This window comes from Pseudophryne corroboree, chromosome 6, assembly GCF_028390025.1.
Source record: "Pseudophryne corroboree isolate aPseCor3 chromosome 6, aPseCor3.hap2, whole genome shotgun sequence".
Lineage (NCBI taxonomy): Eukaryota > Metazoa > Chordata > Amphibia > Anura > Myobatrachidae > Pseudophryne > Pseudophryne corroboree.
This window is the reverse complement of record NC_086449.1, coordinates 795205013-795230159: the sequence shown is the minus strand read 5'-3', so window position 1 is coordinate 795230159 and position 25147 is coordinate 795205013. Positions and strand designations below refer to the sequence as shown.

Genomic DNA, 25147 nt, shown 5'->3' with positions numbered 1-25147 from the left:
TGAATATTGTGGCATGTTAACAAAAAAAAACAAAAAATCCTGCACAGTTGCATATAATGACCTGGCACATGTTAGTTTGGGGAAGGGGTGGGGTGGCGCTCCATTGCTTTAGATGCATAGTGCCGCCCTTATCGGTTGCGTGAAACGTCAAAGTGTATAAAAGCAAATTTAATTGCAAACAGAAAAGAACAAAATAAAATTCCAATTGTTAAACAGAATATAACGAAGGGTTATGCAACGCAGGTAACCACTTTCACTGAGTACAAATGTGTAATGTTAGGGGGGGATTAATCTGTGCACCAGTCACGTACCTACTGTACATGCCAGTGGTTCCAGCCCTGATTCTAGCTGCCTTTCCAGCCAGCGAAGAGTTATCTTTGTGGCCTACTGTTTTCTCAGACCTTTTACAGAGTTGTCACAAGCAGCCTGTGCATTCTGCGAAATGAGCACTAATTTGAGAAGATCATTTGGAAGTCAGAGTCATGCCCTGAATTTCAATGTATAAACACGGAGATCGGTGCCAACCTGGCACCAGTCCACGTATTCAAGAGTAAACATGAGCCTCCCGGGCGGCTTCAGATGGAGGCATCAATACGAAATCTAGTCAACGTCTGACTGGCTCACAACAGCAACATCCCCCCACCGGAGCTGCCTCTTAAAGCCGCATAGGCACCGCAGACAGCTTAACCCTTAAGGCTCTGGCAAGGCACAAACTCTGGGCAAAAATATGTTAGCAAATAACCATAAATAAATATATATCATAAACCTCCAGTGACAAAGTGCACCACTACTGAACGGAGAGCTTGTAGAAGTGGCACTGTGCCCTCTCACTGCAATGCCATCTATCTCAGCGCTGTTTACTAGTGAAACTGCTCCGCTACCTAGAGACTGACGTGCCAGCGTTGCCAAGACAACCCTGGCTGGACCTGAGCAGTCCTCCGGACCAATGGCATATGTGTGGCATGCGTAAGTACCTGCTCATTTCTGGGTAAATAACACTTGCAAATAAATAATTCATTTTTTTTATGAAAATGATTTTTCTACGGCTCCATTACATCCTCTATGGTATTTCCTGACCCAGCATCCCTTTCTGGAGACCGAACCTTACCGGCGCCAAGTGCAGCTGTATCTCACCCTCCGTCCAGTTGGTCTTGCGGGACGGTCGGCCTGCTTTGAGCAGTGGTTAGGCTGGCAATGCCAGATACTATCTTATACTGGCATCTGAGGTTGTGTGCACAACGGGGGTGACGGTTGGTGATCTGGTGACATCTGGTCCAAGAAGCATAACCACCATAAACACAATACAGTACCCGTCACACCTAAATCATCTTTGCCCCTGATTTCATCTGTAGAGCTTTTTACCACCTATGCTTTCACCCCAGTTTCCATTTAAAGTACCTGGCTTAAGAAATTGCATATACTAGATTTAGTTCTGTTTATCTAGGTATGTGTAGCTGACTTGTTTGCAGGTTGGAGGATTAGCAGAGCGGCCATGGCACCGCTCATTACATACAGAAGAGACAGCCGCATTGTCTGTGTGCAGTCTCAGCTGGTGCCGCGGTGCATAATGCATTTTATAATATGGGCATTTTTCCAGATCTGCTCTGTACTCTGGGGCCATTCTGAATGGGGACTGCGGAGAAAAATGGCTGCGATGTGCCTAATGTCTGCCATATAGCAGGAGCTCTTAACGTGCTATCTTTTGGGGGGTATTAAAAGCAAATTGACCATCCTGCGAAACATAATGACAAAGATGAAAGAAAATCCAGTCGTGTCTGTAGACAAGAGTTCTTTTTTATACCCAGTTGCGTCTGTTCTCACTGCCACAAGCTTTAAATAGGTGCATGCCTCTATACCGTACTAACTGTTCCGCTTTTGGTGGTACAGTGCCATTTTTTTCATGGGTCACAGTTTCTCTCATGGGGGGAGGCACGGGGGAGGGGGGGGGCAGGAGCACCCTGTTTCACCGCTGGATGCCAGCTGTTCAGCGTGCGCTGAGAGACTGGGGGCAGCCCCGCATCTTTTGGAGTGCTGGGCACGGCCGTAGAGTAATAAAATCAGGGGCGCGCTGTGATGCCACACCCTCTTCCCCATGAGGTCACACCCCTTTTCCGGGTGCACGCGGGGTCCCGAATTGCAGCTTAGAAATGTTGGGAGGTACACTATATGCCTTTTTCACTTTCAGAGTAATGTTCATCATCATTTGTATTGTTTTTACAGTGAGAAATCATTTGGATCTTAGGGGGTGATACAGAGACAGACACTTTGCACGTCACTACTGCAATTTTTTTTGGGTAGTCATCCTGCACCCCCGGAAGAGTACGAGGGTCTCCCTCATCCACACCTCCTAGTGAAGCAGGCAGGATGGAGATATAATAACCAGAATCGCGGGCGCCGTGAGTGCGAATCGCAGCATTCTGCAGAGGTGGGGGCGGGGCCTCATGATATGAGAGTCCGGCCCTTAAGAAGTGTCCTTTAACGTCTCCTTTCTGGTCCTCTCCCAGAAAGGAGACACAAAGCGTAGGAAAGTATGGTCTAAAGACGCATCTAACGAGGCATAAATCGGGGTTCAGTCGCATACTCGTACACCAGGGGAAGGGCTGGTACTAGCAGACACAAATACACCATAAGATGGTAAACGGTGGCAGCTCCAACCTTGTGGTGTTCTGTTTGAGATTATTCTCCTACATAACACTGGAAAGCTGAAGAGAAAAGGGTACCTCTGCCTCTCACGCCACTACAACATTGAAACAACACGAATTCTGGCCCTGCGCCTCCTCCAGGGATAGTAAGTCCCAGGCCGGCAATGAATTCAGCGTAATGCATCAGGCTTGCATTTTACATGACATAATTCTTGAAAAATAAAGGTGAATTCTAAAAACATTCTTAATGGCTTCCTGTTCTGGTTATTTCAAATGTATAGGAGCGTTTTATATGTTGACGGGGCTACACATGTCCTGCGACACTTACCTAAGCCAATAAATTACAGCAGATTTCATCAATATTAGTATAACACTTTTGGGGCAATGTATCACGCCCAGAAAAATATGTCTAGACGCCCCGATGAACTCTCCCTCCCACTCTTGCATCTGTGTCTGTTTACCGAGCCTGTCACTTATCCCCACAGTATTACACATTGCAGGTTACCAGTGCTTCATTGCGGCTTTTCAGGAGTCTTTGTTAAAGCAAGCAAGATGCAGATTACAAAACGCCGCCCCAATACATGAGTGTCGACAATCGGCAGTTTGGGGATGCACTGACGACATTAGGGAGGATCCCCCCCGCCTGCTCGATTGAACGACATATCTTTCTAGTGTGTACTCGACCTTTGTTGAGTTGTCGTTTCTGTATTACGGAACCAGCAGATACCGGAGAAGGGTGTGTTTGGGGTAATGCGATCGAAGAATCTTTGTTATGAGCGTCAGTTCGGCTTTAAGACCGCTGGAAAGTGGTGAACAGAACTATGGGGCACATGTACTAAGCAGTGATAAACATGGAGAAGTGAGCCAGTGGAGAAGTTGCCCATGGCAACCAATCAGCATTGACGTAACATTTCTAATTTGCATACTATACAATTGTATGGAGCCGCTGATTGGTTTCCATGGTAAATTTCTCCACTGGCTCACTTCTCCACTTTTATCATTGCTTAGTACATGTCTCCCTATATGTTTATTACACATTTGGGGTAATTTGCCAAATGCTAAATACATGCCACACAGGGCAGAGCCGGGATCTGGACCCACTGTGTACCGAAAAACAGGATTGCTTAGTTAGAAGAATACCTTGAAATAAGCTGCACTCGTGTGGCAACCAGCAATTGTTATAACTGCCCCGGATATTGCATTTGAGGCGCCAAATCTAAACAATAAGGGGTAAATTTACCAAGATGGGAGTTCTATTTAAGATGGAATGTTGTCCATAGCAATCAATCAGATTCTACTTCTCATTTATCTAGCATCTCCTAGAAGATTTACCTGGATTTGATTGGTTGCTATGGGCAACATCCCATCTTAAATAGAACTCCCATCTTAGTAAATTTACCCCTAACTCTCCAGTTGTTCTTTTGCCAACGGTGTGAAGCATTTTCTGCAGCCACACAAAATATATTTTGTCAGTAGAAAAAAAGAAAAACAGGCCCTAGCCATTTGGGTCACATGACTCATTCTGAAAGTATTGATTGGCCTCATTCAAGATACATACGATATCCCAGCATTTGGGATGCCGGCGGTCATATGACTGACACAGGCATCCCGAAGTAGTGTATACCCTCCTCACCTAATCCTAACACGCCCTTCCCTCAGCCTACCCCTAACCCCTTCCCCCACAGCCTAACCCTAACCCTTCCTGGTGGTGCCTAAACCTAACCCCTCCTTCCCGCAGCCTAAACCAAACCTTCCCTTCCCCGCAGCCTAACCCTCCCCGAAGATGCGTAACCCTAACCCCTTTCCCTACACAGCCTAAATCTATTCCACCCCCACCCCACCCCCCCTAAAGGCTTACCAATGACATGTCCCGGCAGACCTCGATTGGGATTCCGGCGCGTTCAGATCCTGGCACTGGTATTTTGGCATCGCCATTCCGAGCGCTGGGATGCCGAGCGCTGTTATCCCGAACGGATTCCCCTCATTCCACATGGTTTAATACCCATACTTTGATACTGTGTTTGCTGCAAATTGCGCCTGTTTGGCAGGCAGTACAGGACAACGGTAGGCCCAATCCAGGTGGGTTGAGATACTTTGCAATGACACGACTAGTGTCGGAGACACTTATGCCGGTTTCTACCAAAACTTCGCTCCACTGAATCAGGCACACTATGGCGGCCGCAGGAAGCAGTGAAAATTACATCAAAACTAGTTCTGCGTCCTCGCCAAAATCGCTACATCAGTCGGTCGGTTGGTAGACCCATCATTAAAGTGTGTTTCACGCAGTTGGAAAAATATTATAGCAGAGATTCCGCAGCCCACGCTAGGAACATCTCACACTGCTGGCCTTTATGATATTGTTATAAGGCTTTCTGTATGACGTATTCCCCATATAGTTCTGGAAGGCCTTCTATAGAGTAAATGCTGGCTACAGTTTTGCTAAAAAGCTCTCATAAGTCACAGTAGACTAAAAATATATATTTCTACCACCAATTTGTTGAGAAATTCTCCTCCAAAGGAAAAGTGGTCTATTGTCTACTCTGTAGGTTCTCAGACTCGGTCCTCAGGACCACAAACAGTTCATGTTCTCCAGGTCACCCAGCAGGTGCACAGGTGTATTCATTACTCACTGACACATTTAAAAGATCCACAGGTGGTACTAATGATTTCACTTGGGATTATGGGGTCTATGTACTAAGAATTGGAGAGAAATAAAGTGGACGGAGATAAAGTACCAGCCAATCAGCTCCTTACTGCCATGTCACAGGCTGTGTTTGAAAAATTACAGTTATGAGCTGATTGGTTGTTTTTTTTATCTCCACTTAATCTCTCTCCAAGGCTAAGTACATAGATCCCTATGTGAGGAGACCTGGAAGATATGCTCTGTTTGGGGTACTGAGGACCGAGTTTGAGAACCTATGGCCTGTTCTGATGTGGTCTCCAATACATGGTCACACAAAGTGATAAGTATTAAACTCAGTTGAAGGGAGGAGTTAGAATTAAGATGAGTTTGTAGTAATTGAAACACAGGAAAACATAAATATAAAATGTCACACCAGCAGAGTTGATCCTGTGATAGGCAGGTGGGGACAGGGCTGTATGTGACGGGGGCAATGACATGATGTGAGGAGGGGAATGGGGGCAGCAGGAAGCCACAGACTGAGAGTTATATAGTGGGAGGAGCAGGGTACCCCAGCAGCACAGAGTATATCAGGAGATGAGTGATGTGTCAGTGGGGACAGGGCTGCATGTGACGGGGGCAATGACATGATGTGAGGAGGGGAATGGGGGCAGCAGGAAGCCACAGACTGAGAGTTATATAGTGGGAGGAGCAGGGTCCCCCAGCAGTACAGAGTATATCAGGAGATGAGGGATGTGTCAGTGAGGACAGGGCTGTATGTGATGGGGGCAATGACATAATGTGAGGAGGGGAATGGAGGCAGCAGGAAGCCACAGACTGAGAGTTATATAGTGGGAGGAGCAGGGTACCCCAGCAGCACAGAGTATATCAGGAGATGAGTGATGTGTCAGTGAGGACAGGGCTGTATGTGACGGGGGCAATGACATGATGTGAGGAGGGGAATGGAGGCAGCAGGAAGCCACAGACTGAGAGTTATATAGTGGGAGGAGCAGGGTTACCCAGCAGCACAGAGTATATCAGGAGATGGGGGATGTCTCAGTGAGGACAGGGCTGCATGTGACAGGGGCAGTGACATGATGTGAGGAGGGGAATGAAAGTAGCAGGAAGCAGACTGACAGTTATATAGTGAGAGGAGCAGGACCCCCAGCAGCACAGAGTATATCAGGAGATGAGTGATGTGTTAGTGAGGACAGGGCTGCATGTGACAGGGGCAGTGACATGATGTGAGGAGGGGAATGGAGGCAGCAGGAAGCCACAGACTGAGAGTTATATAGTGGGAGGAGCAGGGTCCCCAGCAGCACAGAGTATATCAGGAGATGAGTAATGTGTTAGTGAGGACAGGGCTGCATGTGACAGGGGCAGTGACATGATGAGAGGAGGGGAATGGAGGCAAAAGGAAGTAACAGACTGGGCGTTATATAGAAGGGACAGATTCCTACAACAGCACAGAGAATTCATGTCAGGCTGCTATCTGCCAGGTTGGAAGATCATGATGCCAAATGCCCCTCTACATAAAGTTTATACATCCAACTTGTTTCATTATTATTATTATTATTATTATTATTAGGGGAAAATGTGCAAAGTACTAAGAAAATAATGATTTCCTTGTAGCAAGCAGGCCAGGCTTTATGGGAGAGATGTACTAAGTAGCAGTGGTTCAAGTAGAAAAAAATCTCTTAGTGGTACTGTGTGCGCGTGCGCCAAAAAATGGGTGTGGCCACATGAGGTGTGACAATGAAAATAGGGGCCAGATACACATATGACCCCAATAGCGCAGTGCCAGATACACATATGCCCCCACAGTGCAAGGTACACATATGCCCCCATAGTACTATATATGCCCCCACAGTGCAGATACACATATGCCCCCGTAGTGCCATATATGCCCCCACAGTGCAGATACACATATGCCCCCCCCAGTGCAAGGTACACATATGCGCCCTACAGTGCCAGATATGCCCACACAGTGCAGATACACATATGCCCCCCCCAATGCAAGGTACACATATGTCCCCTACAGTGCCAGATATTCCCCCACAGTGCAGATACACATATGCCCCTCCAAGTGCAAGGTACACATATGCCCCTACAGTGCCAGATATGCCCACACAGTGCAGATACACATATGCCCCCCGCAGTGCAAGGTACACATATGCCCCCTACAGTGCCAGATATGCCCATACAGTGCAGATACACATATGCCCTCCCCAGTGCAAGGTACACGTATGCTGCAAATACACATATGCCCCCCTCAATGCAAGGTACACATATGCCCCCTACAGTGCCAGATATTCCCCCACAGTGCAGATACACATATGCCCCTCCAAGTGCAAGGTACACATATGCCCCTACAGTGCCAGATATGCCCACACAGTGCACATACACATATGCCCCCCGCAGTGCAAGGTACACATATGCCCCCTACAGTGCCAGATATGTCCCCACAGTGCAGATACACATATGCCCCCCCAGTGCAAGGTGCACATATGCCCCCAGTGCCACATATGCCCCCATAATGCCAGATATGTCCCCACAGAGCAGATACACATATGCCTCCCCATTGCAAGGTACACATATGCCCGCAGTGCCACATATGCCCCATGGTGCCAGATATGTCCCCACAGTGCCGCTGCCGGTCTCTGTTGGCGGCGTGTCTCTCAAATGATGCACCATTTCATGAGCCAATCAGAGCTTGCGGACCAACAGCCAATCAGGAGCCGCAGCTGTCGGTCCGCGAGCTCTGATTGGCTCATGAACCGACGCTTCATTTGAGAGACATGCCACCGGAGACCGGATGAGCAGTGAGGGACACAGGAGAGGCGCGCGCTGGCCGGCCGCTCTCCTTCCCTCACATGCGGCACAGCAGCGGGCTGCAAGCACGGTGGTCAGCCCGGCGGTACTGCATACCGGCTGCCAATTTCTTACCGGTATGCAGCCATACTTGCCATTCAGCCATACTTGCAGCACTGCTAAGCAGTGAAAACAGCGGAGAAGTGAGCCAGTGGAGAAGTTGCCCATGGCAACCAATCAGCATTGATGTAACATTTATAATTTGCATACTATAAAAGTATACAGAGCAGGTGATTTGTTGCCATGGGCATCTCCTCCACAGTCTCACTTGTCCACTTTTATCACTGCTTACTAGTACATCTCCCCCTATATCTCCTACAATCGTTACTAAAGCCAGGGCCGGTGCTAGGGTGTTCGGCGCCCCCCTGCAAACCATATTCCTTTGGCGCGCGCCGGGAAAAGGGGTGTAGTCTCACAAGTAAGGGGCATAGCCACACAATAGTGCCCCCATTCAAAATTACGCCACAATGTAGCACAATCTTATTCATCTTATACGTAATGCCCCACCCGTAGTAGTAGCGTCCTTATATGTAATGCCCCCCCAGTAGTAGTAGCGTCCTTATACATAGTGCACAACCAGTAGTAGTAGCATCCTTATGCATAATGCCCCCCAGTAGTAGTAGTAGCATCCTTATACATAATGCCCCCCCAGTAGGAGTAGCATCCTTATGCATAATGCCCCCCCAGTAGGAGTAGCATCCTTATGCATAATGCCCCCCCAGTAGTAGTAGCATCCTTATACATAATGCCCCCCCAGTAGTAGTAGCATCCTTATACATAATGCCCCCCCCCCAGTAGTAGTAGCATCCTTATACATAATGCCCCCCAGTAGTAGTAGCATCCTTATACATAATGCCCCCCAGTAGTAGTAGCGTCCTTATACGTAATTCTCCCCAGTAGGAGTAGCATCCTTATGCATAATGCCCCCCCAGTAGTAGTAGCATCCTTATGCATAATGCCCCCCCAGTAGTAGTAGCATCCTTATACATAATGCCCCCCAGTAGTAGTAGCATCCTTATACATAATGCCCCCCAGTAGTAGTAGCATCCTTATACATAATGCCCCCCAGTAGTAGTAGCGTCCTTATACGTAGTGCACCCCCAGTAGTAGAAGCGTCCTTATACGTAATTCCCCCTAGTACTAGTAGCGTCCTTATACGTAATGCCCCTCCAGTTGTAGTAGCGTCCTTATAAGTAGTGCACCCCCAGTAGTAGAAGCGTCCATATGCATAATACCGCCCTAGTAGTAGTAGCGTCCTTATACGTAATGCCCCCCCCCAGTAGTAGTAGCATCCGTATACGTAATGCGCCCCCAGTAGTAGTACCGTCCTTATACATAATGCCCCCCCCCAGTAGTAGCATCCTTATGCCCTCCCCCAGTAGTAGTATTGTTATACGTAATGCCCCCCCAGTAATAGTAGCGTCCTATACATAATGCCCCCAAGTAGTAGTATCGTCCTTATACGTAATGACCCCCCAGTAGTAGCGTCGTTACACGCAATGGCCCCCATTAGTAGCGTCGTTACACATAATGCCCCCCCTGTAGTAGTAGCGTCCTTAAAGCACACATAAACGCACACAGACATACCACACACACACACACACACACACACACACACAATTTCCCTCTCACACTTCACTTACCTAAGCCAGTCTCCCTACACTACAGCAGCCTGGTCCGTGTAGCTCCGCCCCCTTCTGTACCGTGCACAGCGCTGTCCTGTCACACAGGTGAGGGAGGAGGATTTTCATGCTGCAGGTGCCGCAGCCAGTGCCTGTCATACAGTGACAGGCACAGCAGCAGCAGGGGGCACAGGACAGCAGGGAAGGAATGCAGAGCAGGGGGAGCGCCTCTCCGTCCCAGCGCCTCCCTGCACTGCATCCCTTCGCTGAGCGGGTAGCGCCGGGCCTGACTAAAGCCCCTGTATCTCTTCTGGCTGAACTAGTGTAAAGTGAACCTATTACCTACACAGAGTGCAGCCAGTTATTTGGTAAGTCACACTTACAGTTGTGCAAATCTAGCTTGTCTGTTTAATGTGAACGATTGATATTTTTATTTCTCTATCGTCCTAGTGGATGCTGGGGTTCCTGAAAGGACCATGGGGGATAGCGGCTCCGCAGGAGACAGGGCACAAAAAGTAAAGCTTTTCCGATCAGGTGGTGTGCACTGGCTCCTCCCCCTATGACCCTCCTCCAGACTCCAGTTAGATTTTTGTGCCCGGCCGAGAAGGGTGCAATCTAGGTGGCTCTCCTAAAGAGCTGCTTAGAGAAAGTTTAGCTAGGTTTTTTATGTTACAGTGATTCCTGCTGGCAACAGGATCACTGCAGCGAGGGACTGAGGGGAGAAGGAGTCAACTCACCTGCGTGCAGGATGGATTGGCTTCTTGGCTACTGGACATCAAGCTCCAGAGGGACGATCACAGGTACAGCCTGGATGGTCACCGGAGCCGCGCCGCCGGCCCCCTTGCAGATGCTGAAGACAGAAGAGGTCCAGAATCGGCGGCTGAAGACTCCTGCAGTCTTCTAAAGGTAGCGCACAGCACTGCAGCTGTGCGCCATTTTCCTCTCAGCACACTTCACACGGCAGTCACTGAGGGTGCAGGGCGCTGGGAGGGGGGCGCCCTGGGAGGCAAAATGAGTACCTATAAAGGCTAAAAATACCTCACATATAGCCCTAGAGGCTATATGGAGATATTTAACCCCTGCCTGATTTCTCAAAATAGCGGGAGACGAGCCCGCCGGAAAAGGGGCGGGGCCTATCTCCTCAGCACACGGCGCCATTTCCTCTCACAGCTCCGCTGGTCAGGACGGCTCCCAGGTCTCTCCCCTGCACTGCACTACAGAAACAGGGTAAAACAGAGAGGGGGGGCAAATTTATGGCGATATTTTTATATAACAAAGCAGCTATAGGGGAGCACTTATTATAAGGCTATCCCTGATATATATATATAGCGCTTTTGGTGTGTGCTGGCAAACTCTCCCTCTGTCTCCCCAAAGGGCTAGTGGGTCCTGTCTTCATTAGGAGCATTCCCTGTGTGTCTGCTGTGTGTCGGTACGTGTGTGTCGACATGTATGAGGACGATATTGGTGTGGAGGCGGAGCAATTGCCAAATATGGGGATGTCACCTCCTAGGGGGTCGACACCAGAATGGATGCCTTTATTTATGGAACTACGGGATAGTGTCAACACGCTAAAGCAGTCGTTTGACGACATGAGACGGCCGGACAATCAATTAGTGCCTGTCCAGGCGACTCAAACACCGTCAGGGGCTGTGAAACGCCCTTTGCCTCAGTCGGTCGACACAGACCCAGACACAGGCGATGACTCCAGTGGTGACGGTGACGAATCAACCGTATTTTCCAGTAGGGCCACACGTTATATGATTTTGGCAATGAAGGAGGCGTTACATTTAGCTGATACTACAGGTACCACTAAACAGGGTATTATGTGGGGTATGAAAAAACTACCTATAGTTTTTCCTGAATCAGAAGAACTAAATGACGTGTGTAATGAAGCGTGGGTTGCCCCTGATAAAAAGCTGATAATTTCAAAGAAATTATTGGCATTATACCCTTTCCCGCCAGAGGTTAGGGAGCGCTGGGAAACACCTCCTAGGGTGGACAAGGCGCTAACACGCTTATCTAAACAAGTGGCGTTACCCTCTCCTGAGACGGCCGCACTTAAAGATCCATCAGATAGGAGGATGGAAAATATCCAAAAAAGTATATACACACATGCAGGTGTTATACTACGACCAGCTGTAGCAACTGCCTGGATGGGCAGTGCGGGGGTAGTTTGGTCAGAATCCCTGATTGAAAATATTGATACCCTGGACAGGGACAATATTTTACTGTCGTTAGAACAAATAAAGGATGCATTTCTTTATATGCGTGATGCACAGAGGGATATATGCACACTGGCATCACGGGTAAGTGCTATGTCCATTTCGGCCAGAAGAGCTTTATGGACGCGACAGTGGACAGGCGATGCGGATTCAAAACGGCATATGGAAGTTTTGCCGTATAAGGGGGAGGAGTTATTTGGAGTCGGTCTATCAGATTTGGTGGCCACGGCTACAGCCGGGAAATCCACCTTTCTACCTCAAGTCACTCCCCAACAGAAAAAGGCACCGACTTTTCAACCGCAGCCCTTTCGTTCCTTTAAAAATAAGAGAGCAAAGGGCTATTCATATTTGCCACGAGGCAAAGGTCGAGGGAAGAGACAGCAACACGCAGCTCCTTCCCAGGATCAGAAGCCCTCCCCGGCTTCTACAAAAGCCTCAGCATGACGCTGGGGCTTCTCAAGCGGACTCGGGGACGGTGGGCGGTCGTCTCAAAAATTACAGCGCGCAGTGGGCTCACTCGCAAGTAGATCCCTGGATCCTGCAGATAATATCTCAGGGATACAGGTTGGAATTAGAGACAGATCCACCTCGCCGTTTCCTGAGGTCTGCTTTACCAACGTCCCCCTCCGAAAGGGAGACGGTGTTGGAAGCCATTCACAAGCTGTACTCTCAGCAGGTGATAGTCAAGGTACCTCTTCTGCAACAAGGGAAGGGGTATTATTCCACTCTTTTTGTGGTACCGAAGCCGGATGGCTCGGTAAGGCCTATTCTAAATCTGAAGTCCTTGAACCTGTACATAAAGAAGTTCAAGTTCAAAATGGAGTCACTCAGAGCAGTGATAGCGAACCTGGAAGAGGGGGACTTTATGGTATCCTTGGACATCAAGGATGCGTATCTCCACGTTCCAATTTACCCCTCACACCAGGGGTACCTCAGGTTCGTTGTACAAAACTGTCACTATCAGTTTCAGACGCTGCCGTTCGGATTGTCCACGGCACCTCGGATCTTTACAAAGGTAATGGCCGAGATGATGATTCTTCTTCGAAGAAAAGGCGTATTAATTATCCCATACTTGGACGATCTCCTAATAAGGGCGAGGTCCAGAGAACAGCTAGAGATGGGATTAGCACTGTCTCAAGAAGTGCTAAAACAGCACGGGTGGATTCTGAATATTCCAAAATCCCAGTTAATGCCGACAACTCGTCTGCTGTTCCTAGGGATGATTCTGGACACGGTTCAGAAAAAGGTTTTTCTCCCGGAGGAAAAAGCCAAGGAGTTATCCGAGCTTGTCAGGAACCTCCTAAAACCAGGAAAGGTGTCTGTACATCAATGCACAAGAGTCCTGGGAAAAATGGTGGCTTCTTACGAAGCGATTCCATTCGGCAGATTCCACGCAAGAATTTTCCAAAGGGATCTGTTGGACAAATGGTCAGGGTCGCATCTTCAGATGCACCTACGGATAACCCTGTCTCCAAGGACAAGGGTGTCTCTTCTGTGGTGGTTGCAGAGTGCTCATCTATTGGAGGGCCGCAGATTCGGCATACAGGATTGGATCCTGGTGACCACGGACGCCAGCCTGAGAGGCTGGGGAGCAGTCACACAAGGAAGAAACTTCCAGGGAGTATGGACGAGCCTGGAAACGTCTCTTCACATAAACATTCTGGAACTAAGAGCAATATACAATGCTCTAAACCAGGCAGAACCTCTGCTTCAGGGAAAACCGGTATTGATCCAGTCGGACAACATCACGGCAGTCGCCCATGTGAACAGACAGGGCGGCACAAGAAGCAGGAGGGCAATGGCAGAAGCTGCAAGGATTCTTCGCTGGGCAGAGAATCATGTGATAGCACTGTCAGCAGTGTTCATCCCGGGAGTGGACAACTGGGAAGCAGACTTCCTCAGCAGACACGATCTTCACCCGGGAGAGTGGGGACTTCATCCAGAAGTCTTCCACATGCTGGTAACCCGTTGGGAAAGACCAATGGTGGACATGATGGCGTCTCGCCTCAACAAAAAACTGGACAGGTATTGCGCCAGGTCAAGAGATCCGCAGGCAATAGCTGTGGACGCGCTGGTAACGCCTTGGGTGTACCAGTCGGTGTATGTGTTTCCTCCTCTGCCTCTCATACCAAAAGTATTGAGAATTATACGGCAAAGAGGCGTAAGAACGATACTAGTGGTTCCGGATTGGCCAAGGAGGACTTGGTACCCGGAACTTCAAGAGATGATCACGGAAGATCCGTGGCCTCTACCTCTAAGGAGGGACTTGCTTCAGCAGGGTCCCTGTCTGTTTCAAGACTTACCGCGGCTGCGTTTGACGGCATGGCGGTTGAACGCCGGATCCTAAAGGAAAGAGGCATGCCGGAAGAAGTCATTCCTACTTTGATTAAAGCAAGGAAGGAAGTAACCGTGCAACATTATCACCGAATTTGGCGAAAATATGTTGCGTGGTGCGAAGATCGGAGTGCTCCGACGGAGGAATTTCAACTGGGTCGATTCCTACATTTCCTGCAATCAGGATTGTCAATGGGTCTCAAATTGGGATCTATTAAGGTTCAAATTTCGGCCCTGTCGATTTTCTTTCAAAAAGAATTGGCTTCAGTCCCTGAAGTCCAGACCTTTGTTAAGGGAGTGCTGCATATACAGCCTCCTGTGGTGCCTCCAGTGGCACCGTGGGATCTAAATGTGGTTTTGGACTTCCTAAAATCTCATTGGTTTGAACCACTAAAAAAGGTGGATTTGAAATATCTCACATGGAAAGTGACCATGCTTCTAGCCCTGGCTTCTGCCAGGAGAGTGTCAGAATTGGCAGCTTTATCTTACAAAAGCCCATATCTGATTTTCCATTCGGACAGGGCAGAACTGCGGACTCGTCCGCATTTTCTCCCTAAGGTGTGTCAGCATTTCATCTGAACCAGCCTATTGTAGTGCCTGCGGCTACAAGTGACTTGGAGGACTCCAAGTTACTGGACGTTGTCAGAGCATTAAAAATATATATTGCAAGGACAGCTGGAGTCAGAAAATCTGACTCGTTGTTTATATTGTATGCACCCAACAAGATGGGTGCTCCTGCGTCTAAGCAGACGATTGCTCGTTGGATCTGTAGCACAATCCAACTTGCACATTCTGTGGCAGGCTTGCCACAGCCTAAATCTGTAAAGGCCCACTCCACAAGGAAGGTGGGCTCATCTTGGGCGGCTGCCCGAGGGGTCTCGGCATTACAACTTTGCCGAGCAGCTACGTGGTCAGGGGAGAACACGTTTGTAAAATTTTACAAATTTGATACTCTGGCTAAGGAGGACCTGGAGTTCTCTCATTCGGTGCTGCAGAGTCATCCGCACTCTCCCGCCCGTTTGGGAGCTTTGGTATAATCCCCATGGTCCTTTCAGGAACCCCAGCATCCACTAGGACGATAGAGAAAATAAGATTTTACTTACCGATAAATCTATTTCTCGGAGTCCGTAGTGGATGCTGGGCGCCCATCCCAAGTGCGGATTATCTGCATAAGTTGTACATAGTTATTGTTAACTAATTCGGGTTATTGTTGAAGGAAGCCATCTTTCAGAGGCTCCGCTGTTATCATACTGTTAACTGGGTTTAGATCACAAGTTGTACGGTGTGATTGGTGTGGCTGGTATGAGTCTTACCCGGGATTCAAAATCCTCCCTTATTGTGTACGCTCGTCCGGGCACAGTACCTAACTGGAGTCTGGAGGAGGGTCATAGGGGGAGGAGCCAGTGCACACCACCTGATCGGAAAAGCTTTACTTTTTGTGCCCTGTCTCCTGCGGAGCCGCTATCCCCCATGGTCCTTTCAGGAACCCCAGCATCCACTACGGACTCCGAGAAATAGATTTATCGGTAAGTAAAATCTTATTTTCATGTCTTTACAGTGACTGGTAATATTAAAGACACAAATAAATATGCATTGGTGGCAGCCATTTTGTGGACTGAACCAATGTTCATGAGGCAATTCACAACTAATATTTATAAGGCATTGGTTCCTAGTGAATTAATAGCCTGGATTCCCCTCAATATTTCTTCCTGGCAATGGAAGGGTTAACCAAGGCCGTCGGCAAGACCCGTGGCATCTCCGACAGGCTGTGTCAGCCTCCTCTCCGCATGGCTCCTTTTCTCTGATGTGTGTGAAATTATCAGTACAAAGACTCCTCCTTAACGGTGCGGGAACTAAATAAACACAGAAAGCCTTTTGTTTCCTTGACGACTTGCTCGTGACTGTTTTGACTAACGCCCTCCATTTTGTTTACGCTTTCTGAGGGCTCTGCACTAATGATAAGGAGGATGGGAGAAGAAACAAAAATAAGATATGCTTCAGACTAGAAATGTACCCAGACTGCCAGGGGGCATCAAGTCTGTGTGAATATTCCTCGCTTCCGATTTGCTGTCTTCATTTTTACTTGGCTAGAACTTTGTGGGAGGAGAGGGGGCATGGTGCCAGGCAAGGCCTAAACCTGATAATATGGGGCAGGGTAGCAGGAGCAATCTTCTGTTAACACATGAGGTACTGGTGTTGAAGCTGTTACTTCATGGAAAATCCTGTAAATTTCTCTTAACATTTTTGTGCTGTCCTGTGATATGACTAGGGATGACATTGGAAACCGATGGTTAGCAACCATCGATGACGCCGTTTCCATGGAAGTACTTTTTATTTATCGATTTGCAGGTATTTGATGGTTGCCATCCATTGGATGCAGCTGTCCGATTACCCATCCAATGGCTAACAGCTTCAGTAGAGCTGTGGACACCCGGAAGTGCCGCCCATGCACACAGTGGGGCTGTGGTGGCTGCCGGCTCTGGTCTGCACAGGAGGTCTTGCAATAGTAGTAAGGGCGTATTAAGGGGGTCATTCCGACCTGATCGCACGCTGCCGTTTTTCGTAGCGCAGCGATCAGGTCACTACTGCGCATGCGTATCCATCACAATGCGCAGACGCGTCGTGCGGGTACAAAGCGGATCGTTGCTGTGCAATGGATTTAACGAAGAATCCATTTGCACAGGCGATCGCAAGGAGATTGACAGGAAGAAGGCGTTTGTGGGTGTCAACTGACCGTTTTCTGGGAGTGTTTGGAAAAAAACGCAGGCGTGTCCAAGCGTTTGCAGGGTGGGTGTCTGACATCAATTCCGGTCCCGGACAGGCTGAAGTGATCGCAGCGGCTGAGTAAGTTCTGAGCTACTCAGAAACTGCACAAACTATTTTTGTACCGCTCGGCTGCAAAATCGATCGCACCCTTGCACAGCAAATATACACCCGCCTGTGGGCGGCGACTATGCGTTTGCATGGCTGCAAAAAGCAGCTAGCGAGCGATCAACTCGGAATGACCCCCTAACAGTGGCAAACGCAGGATTTGCATGGGGGAGTTTCCAGAACTGGGCGGAGCCAATCACGGGGGTGGGGACTGAGGTGACCCAGTATATGCTGGGTCCGTAAAACTAGTGTGTGTGTGTGTGTGTGTGTGTGTGTGTGTGTGTGTGTGTGTGTATATATACATATACATATATCTACACACATATATATATATATACATACATACATACACACACACATACATATACACATATACATAGCATATTAAACATGCATACATACATACATACATATATATATATATACATATATATATGTACACACACATACAGTACACATATATATATACACATGTATATATATATATCATGTGTGTGTGTGTGTGTGTGTGTGTGTGTGTGTGTGTGTGTGTGTGTGTGTGTGTGTGTTGTTTGTTTTGTATGTATATACATGTGTATATATGTATGCACATGGATATATATGTACTATAGTTAAAATAAAGTAAACTTTTATTGCACTTATAAGTGCCACCAGGTGGACAGCAGGCTGCAGAGGACGCTAGACAGCCATTAATAATTCTCATGCAGCTAGTGGAGGGGAGTTTCTAGGTGCTCGGAAACCCCCCCTGGGTGCGCCACTGCCTAAGAGAGGAGGGGGCCCATGTGCAATCTCCATCTGGGCCCCCTCCTCTCTAGCCAGCAGCACAGTAGTTTATGAGCACTAGGAGACCCAAGCGCTGTGCCAGAATCTAGTGCGCCTATGCAGGACTCCGGAAAAATGGTGCAGTGGACATTTCCTCTGTGATTTTCCTACTGAGCATGTGCGAAACACCAGGAATATGGCTGCCGCACCATTTTCCCGGTGACTAGTACTGCGCCACCAGGGCAGGATTCCAGAGGTGTAAGTATTCAATAAATGGGTGCAGTGTGGCCCCCCCCCCCGGACCGAGGCGCCTGTGTGGACCGCACACCTTGTACCCATTACAGATGCACCACTGTTTCATGGGTATATTCCAGCCAGCTGTATTCACCAACCCTCAATATCAAACTCGCCAATACAAGACTATTCTATTTATCAGTTTATTCAATGTAATCCAACACATCTACTTAATCAGATTCTGTGGCTACAAGTTATTAGTTTGTGCAGAGTTTGCAGTAATCCCAGGCCATTTAAAATAGGATTTTAATTACCTACCGGTAAGTCCTTTTCTCGTAGTCCGTAGAGTATACTGGGGTCCACTTAGTACCGTGTGTGTGTGTGTGTGTGTGTGTGTGTGTGTGTGTGTGTGTGTGTGTGTGTGTGTGTGTGTGTGTGTGTGTTGTTTGTTTACATGTATGTATATACATGTGTATATATGTATGCACATGGATATATATGTACTATAGTTGAAATAAAGTAAACTTTTATTGCACTTATAAGTGCCACCAGGTGGACAGCAGGCTGCAGAGGATGCTAGACAGCCATTAATAATTCTCATGCAGCTAAAAAAAAAAAAAAAAAAAAAAATTTTTTTTTTTTTAGTGGAGGGGAGTTTCTAGGTGCTCGGAAACCCCCCCTGGGTGCGCCACTGCCTAAGAGAGGAGGGGGCCCATGTGCAATCTCCATCTGGGCCCCCTCCTCTCTAGCCAGCAGCACAGTAGTTTATGAGCACTAGGAGACCCAAGCGCTGTGCCAGAATCTAGTGCGCCTATGCAGGACTCCGGAAAAATGGTGCAGTGGACATTTCCTCTGTGATTTTCCTACTGAGCATGTGCGAAACACCAGGAATATGGCTGCCGCACCATTTTCCCGGTGACTAGTACTGCGCCACCCTGGCAGGATTCCAGAGGTGTAAGTATTCAATAAATGGGTGCAGTGTGGCCCCCCCCCCCCCCCGGACCGAGGCGCCTGTGTGGACCGCACACCTTGTACCCATTACAGATGCACCACTGTTTCACGGGTATATTCCAGCCAGCTGTATTCACCAACCCTCAATATCAAACTCGCCAATACAAGACTATTCTATTTATCAGTTTATTCAATGTAATCCAACACATCTACTAAATCAGATTCTGTGGCTACAAGTTATTAGTTTGTGCAGAGTTTGCAGTAATCCCAGGCCATTTAAAATAGGATTTTAATTACCTACCGGTAAGTCCTTTTCTCGTAGTCCGTAGAGTATACTGGGGTCCACTTAGTACCATTGGGTATAGACAGGTCCACTAGGAACCATGGGCACTTTAAGAATTTGATAGTGTGGGCTGGCTCCTCCCTCTATGCCCCTCCTACCAGACTCAGTCTAGGAAACTGTGCCCGAGGAGACGGACATACTTTGAGAGAAGGATAGATAACGATAGTGGTGAGATTCCGAACCAGAACACACAACAAGAGGAAAGCCAAGCTAACCAAACTTTAAACAGGAACAGCAACGGCTGAACCAACATTACTTAATCAAGTAACAGTGCAGGAAGAACGAAGCACTGTGCAGGCACCCAGTATCCTCTACGGACTACGAGAAAAGGATTTACTGGTAGGTAATTAAAATCCTATTTCTCTTACGTCCTAGAGGATACTGGGGTTCATTTAGCACTATGGGGATGTACCAAAGCTCCCAAACCGGGTGGGAGAGTGATGAGGTTCCTGCAGAACTGATTGACCAAACTGAAGGTCCTCAGAGGCCAAAGTATCGAACTTGTAGAACTTAGCAAACGTGTTCAAACCTGACCAAGTAGCCTCTTGGCAGAGCTGTAAAGCCGATACACCCCGAGCAGCCACCCAGGAAGAACCCACCGACCTAGAAGAGTGGGCCTGTACAGATTTTGGACACAGCAAACCTGCCGTGGAATAAGCATGCTGAATAGTAAGCCTGATCCAGCATGCAATGGACTGCTTTGAAGCAGGACACACAATTTTATTAGGATCATAAAGAACAAACAGCGAATCCGATTTTCTGTGACGAGCTATTCGCTTTACATACACCTTCAAAGCCCTTACAACATCCAAAGACTTTGAAGGAGCAGAGGTGTCGGTGACAACCGGAACCAAAATAGGTTGGTTAATGTGAAATGCGGACACCACTTTAGGAAGAATTTGATGACGAGTTCTGAGTTCAGCTCTGTCCTCAAGGAAAATTAAATAGGGACTTTTGTGAGACAAAGCCCCCAGCTCCGACACACATCTTGCTGAAGCCAAGGCCAACAGTGTGATGGTCTTCCACGTAAGATAATTTACGTCCACCTCCTGTAACGGTTCAAACCAGTCCGATTGGAGGAACTGCAGCACCACATTGAGATCCCAAGGTGCCGTGGGAGGCACAAAGGGAGGTTTGATGTGCAGAACACCTTTCAAGAACGTCTGGACCTCAGGGAGAGCAGCCAATTGTTTCTGAAAGAAAATGGACAAGGCCGAGATCTGGACTTTTATGGAGCCCAGACACAGGCCCACATCCACGCCTGCCTGCAGAAAAAGCAGGAAACATCCCAGATGAAATTCCACCACAGAATAATTTTTGCTCTCACACCAAGAGACGTATTTCTTCCAAATACAATGGTAATGCTTAGACGTTACCCCCTTCCTGGCTTGGACGGGATAACCTTGTGAGGGATACCTCTCCTGGCTAGAATCAGCCGTTCAACTTCCATGCCGTCAAACGTAGCCGAGGTAAGTCTTGAAAGATGAACGGGCCCTGTTGCAGAAGATCCTCGCGAAGAGGTAGAGGCCACGGATCTTCAAGGAGCATCTCCAGAAGGTCCGCGTATCAGGCCCTTCTTGGCCAGTCTGGAGCAATGAATATTGCTTGAACCCTTTCCCTGGAGGAAACACGTACACCATCTGAAAGACCCATGGAGTCGTCAAGGCATCCACCTCCACTGCCTGTGGGTCTCTCGACCTGGAACAACACCGCTTGAGCTACTTGTTGAGACGAGAGGCCATCATGCCGATCTGTGGATATCCCCATCGACTTGTCAAGCACCTGAACACTTCCGGGTGAAGGCCCCACTGCTCTGCTGAGGAAGTCTGCTTCCCAGTTGTCTACTCCCGGAATGAAGACCGCTGACAATGCCACAGTGTTTCTTTCTGCCCAGAGGAGAATTCTTGACACCTCTGACATTGCTGCTCTGCTTTTCGTTCTGTCCTGTCGGTTTATGTACGTCACTGCCGTCACATTGTCTGACTGGACCTGAATGGCCCGATCTTGAAGAAGATGTAAAGCCTGCAGAAGGGCATTGTATATGGCCCTGAGTTCCAGAATGTTGATTGGAAGGACAACTTCCTGACTTGACCATCTTCCTTGAAACTGCACCCCCTGAGTGACTGCTCCCCAACCTCTGAGGCTTGCGTCTGTGGTTCACAGAATCCAGTTCTGAATTCCGAATGGCCAAACCTCCGACCCTTGACAAGGTGAGAAGTCTGTAGCCACCACAGAAGGGAGTTCCTGGCTTTTGGCGACAGACGGATCCTCTGGTGCATATGAAGATGCGATCCGGACCATTTGTCCAACAGATCGAGCTGGAAGGGTCGTGCGTGAAACCTTCCGTATTGAAGAGCCTCATAAGAGGCCACCATTTTCCCCAGAAGGCGAATGTACAGATGCACCGACACCCAGGTTGGCTTCAGGACATCCCGAACCATCGACTGGATTACCAATGCCTTCTCCAACGGAAAGAACACTTTCTGCGACTCCGTGTCCAGTATCATTCCCAGGAATGGGAACCTCCTTGTTGGCTCTAGGTGAGACTTTGGAAGATTCAGAATCCACCCATGATCCTGGAAGAGTTTGGTTGAGAGACCAATGCTGTCCAGCAACCTTTCCCTGGATGGTGCTTTTATCAGTAGATCGTCTACGTACGGAATTATGTTCACTCCCCGTTTGCGAAGCAGAAACATCATCTCTGCCATCACCTTGGTGAACACCCTCGGTGCCATGAACAGACCAAATGGCAGGGCCTGGAACTGGTAGTGACAGTCCTGCAATGCAAACCGTAGATAAGCCTGATGAGGCGGCCAGATCGAAATGTGAAGGTACGCATCCTTGATATCCAGAGACACTAGGAATTGCGCCTCCTCCAGACCTGAGATTACCGCTCTCAGAGACTCCATCTTGAATTTGAACACTCGTAAGTACGGGTTCAAAGACTTGAGGTTCAGAATCGGTCTTACCGAACCTTCTGGTTTCGGTACTACAAACAAGTTGGAGTAGTTCCCCTTGTTAAGCAGATGAGGTGGAACTGGAACAATGACCTGAGTCTGTACCAGTTTTTGGATGGCATGCTGTAAAGTTATACTTGCCTCTTGTGAAACTGGCAAGCCTGATTTGAAGAATCTGTGAGGTGGGAGCTTTTGGAACTCCAGTCTGTAGCCCTGGGAAATAAGATCTATGACCCAGTAATCCTGGCACGAATGTGACCAGATCTGACTGAAGAATTGTAGGCGGGCTCCCACCTGACAGCCTTCCAGGCATTGCGGTCCACCGTCATGCCGAAGTTATTGAGGAAGCAGAGTCTGAGCTCTGTTCCTGAGCACCTGCAGTTGCTGGTTTGCGTGGTTTACCTCTTACGCCGCTGGAGGATGTAGAAGCACCTCTGGATTTGCACTTGAACTTGGCCGTCGGAAAGGACTGTAACTTAAAAGCTGAATAAGTCTTCTTGGTTGGGGGGGCTGCGGAAGGAAGATACGTAGACTTACCCGCAATAGCTGTGGAGATCCATTTGTCTAGTTCATCTCCAAACATGGCCTCTCATGTGAATGGTAGGCCTTCCACGCCTTTCCTGGAGTCCGCGTCAGCAGTCCACTGGCGTAGCCACAAGCCCCTGCGTGCCGACACTGCCATAACGGTGGTGCATGTGTTAAGTATACAGAGTCCTGTATATGCTGCAGGAGTAAAACAACATCCCCCCTAGACAAGGAATCTAACCCCTCAATTAGGATACCTGACCATTTTGCAATGGCTTTTGTGATCCACGCACATGCAATAGTGGGTCTTTGGGCCACCCCAGCAGCTGTGTACAATGATTTGAGTGTAGTCTCAATTTTATGATCAGCCGTGTCTTTCAGAGAGGCTACACCAGGAACAGGCAATACAATTTTTCGTGACAGCCTAGAGACTGATGCGTCCACTGTCGGTGGATTTTCCCATTTTTTCCTATTCTCCAGAGGAAAGGGAAAAGATGAGAGTAACCTTTTAGGGATCTGCAATTTCTTATCAGGATTAATCCACGGTTATTCAAACAGGGTATTCAATTCCTTTGACACATTAAAATAAGATTCCTCACGCACCTCTGACACCTTATCAGGAATATGCAGAACATCTCTGATAGCCTCTCTATAAGAGCCTCTATTCCCTGTGACAGAGCCGCATGCCCCCCCCCCCCCCCCTCCAAGTCCACCTGTCCACCTCACCCTCCTCCAAGTCTGACCCATCAGCATCACAGTCAAGATTGCAGGATATGGGCCAGAGATTGCTTTTGCGGACATATGGGCGGGGATTGAGACGCTGTTTTGGGGACTGAGTCTCTGTTCATAAACTCATCCACAGTCTGTTTTAAGTATTGCGTCTCTTTCTCATTGTGGGACAATTTTGTAGAAAGAGTGGAGATCATTCCTTTAAGAGAATTAACCCACTTCGGTTCAGGCCCGCTATTCTGTGAACCCTGAGTACCCAGTAGTGAGCCCCCTGGTGAAGAGGAACACTCTGCTGTACAAGAAAAACACTCTTTGCCTGACATAATGTAAATGTGACAGAGCACACACACACAGGAAAAGGTTAAGCACAAGTAACCCACAAAGAGCACTTCAGGGAGATGCAGAGTTGTTTGGAGCCAGCCCCCACCCTGCCCTTACGGCTAATGCCAAGCTTAGCCAGGTCGCAGACTAAGTACCCTCATAGGGGACCCAGTACACTAATAGTCGCTCCCCCCCCCCTCCCTGCTATGACCCCCTGGTACCGCTAAGGTCATTTGGAGTCACTCCGGAGGAGCTGCGCATCTATGTCAGTCAGCGTCTGTGTCCACTGCAGAGGGAAAATGGCGCAGGTGAGCTGCTGGATCCTCTCATAGTGAAGCCCCGCCACTTCAATGGCATGCGGTCTTCCCGCTTTTTTATACTGGCTGAGGTAATTTGTGTGCTTAAAATGGAGCAGGACCGTTTTAAGACTGTGTTTGCCAGTTTGTTACTGTGTACAGTGTACTGAGACGCAGCTGTGTACTGTGTCTGGAGACGCATTCCACCCCATTTAGAAGCCATGCGTCTCCGTACCCTCGTGCTGCCATAATGGCCGGCGCTCCGCTAACCGGGACGCCGGCTCAGTACTCACCACTCTTCATTTATTTATTTATTTATTTATTTATTAACAGTTTCTTATATAGCGCAGCAAATTCCGTTGCGCTTTACAATTTGAAATAACAATAACAAACTGGGTGATAACAGTCATAGAGGTAGGAAGGCCCTGCTCGCAAGCTTACATTCTTCTGGTTCTGTTAGGAGTGGCGGCGTGCTGCGGGAATGTACGCTCGCCATGGTGGGGCTTGCGAATAGTTCCTTCAGGAGCTCAGTGTCCTGTCAGCGGGGAGCGGGACCATTAACCCTTCAAGAGGTTGGGCCGTTCCCCCCCCCCTTCCCCTAAGTCCCACGAAGTAGACAGGCTGGTGCCAACCAGCCCTGCCTGAAAATAACAAACATAGAAAATAAATGCAGAAAACTCTTCAGGAGCTTCTTTCAGCGTGACCGGCTCCTCCGGGGACATTTTCTAAATTGAGTCTGGTAGGAGGGACATAGAGGGAGGAGCCAGCCCACACTATCAAATTCTTAAAGTGCCCATGGCTCCTAGTGGACCCGTCTATACTTCATGGTACTAAATGGACACCAGTA

General features: G+C 48.5%; 2 long non-coding RNA genes across 2 annotated transcripts in view; one reads left to right on the top strand and one right to left on the bottom strand.

The window, feature by feature from the left end:
• Positions 1-1200, bottom strand: part of LOC134933568 (uncharacterized) — a 99509-nt gene extending 98309 nt beyond the window's left edge. Inside the window, exon 1 of the long non-coding RNA XR_010179732.1 lies at positions 1109-1200. This is a non-coding gene — a long non-coding RNA (uncharacterized LOC134933568). The remainder of the gene's footprint in view (positions 1-1108) is intronic.
• The window catches only part of LOC134933569 (uncharacterized), an 84072-nt gene that overhangs the window by 46412 nt on the left and 12513 nt on the right, over positions 1-25147 (top strand). The window lies entirely within an intron of this gene.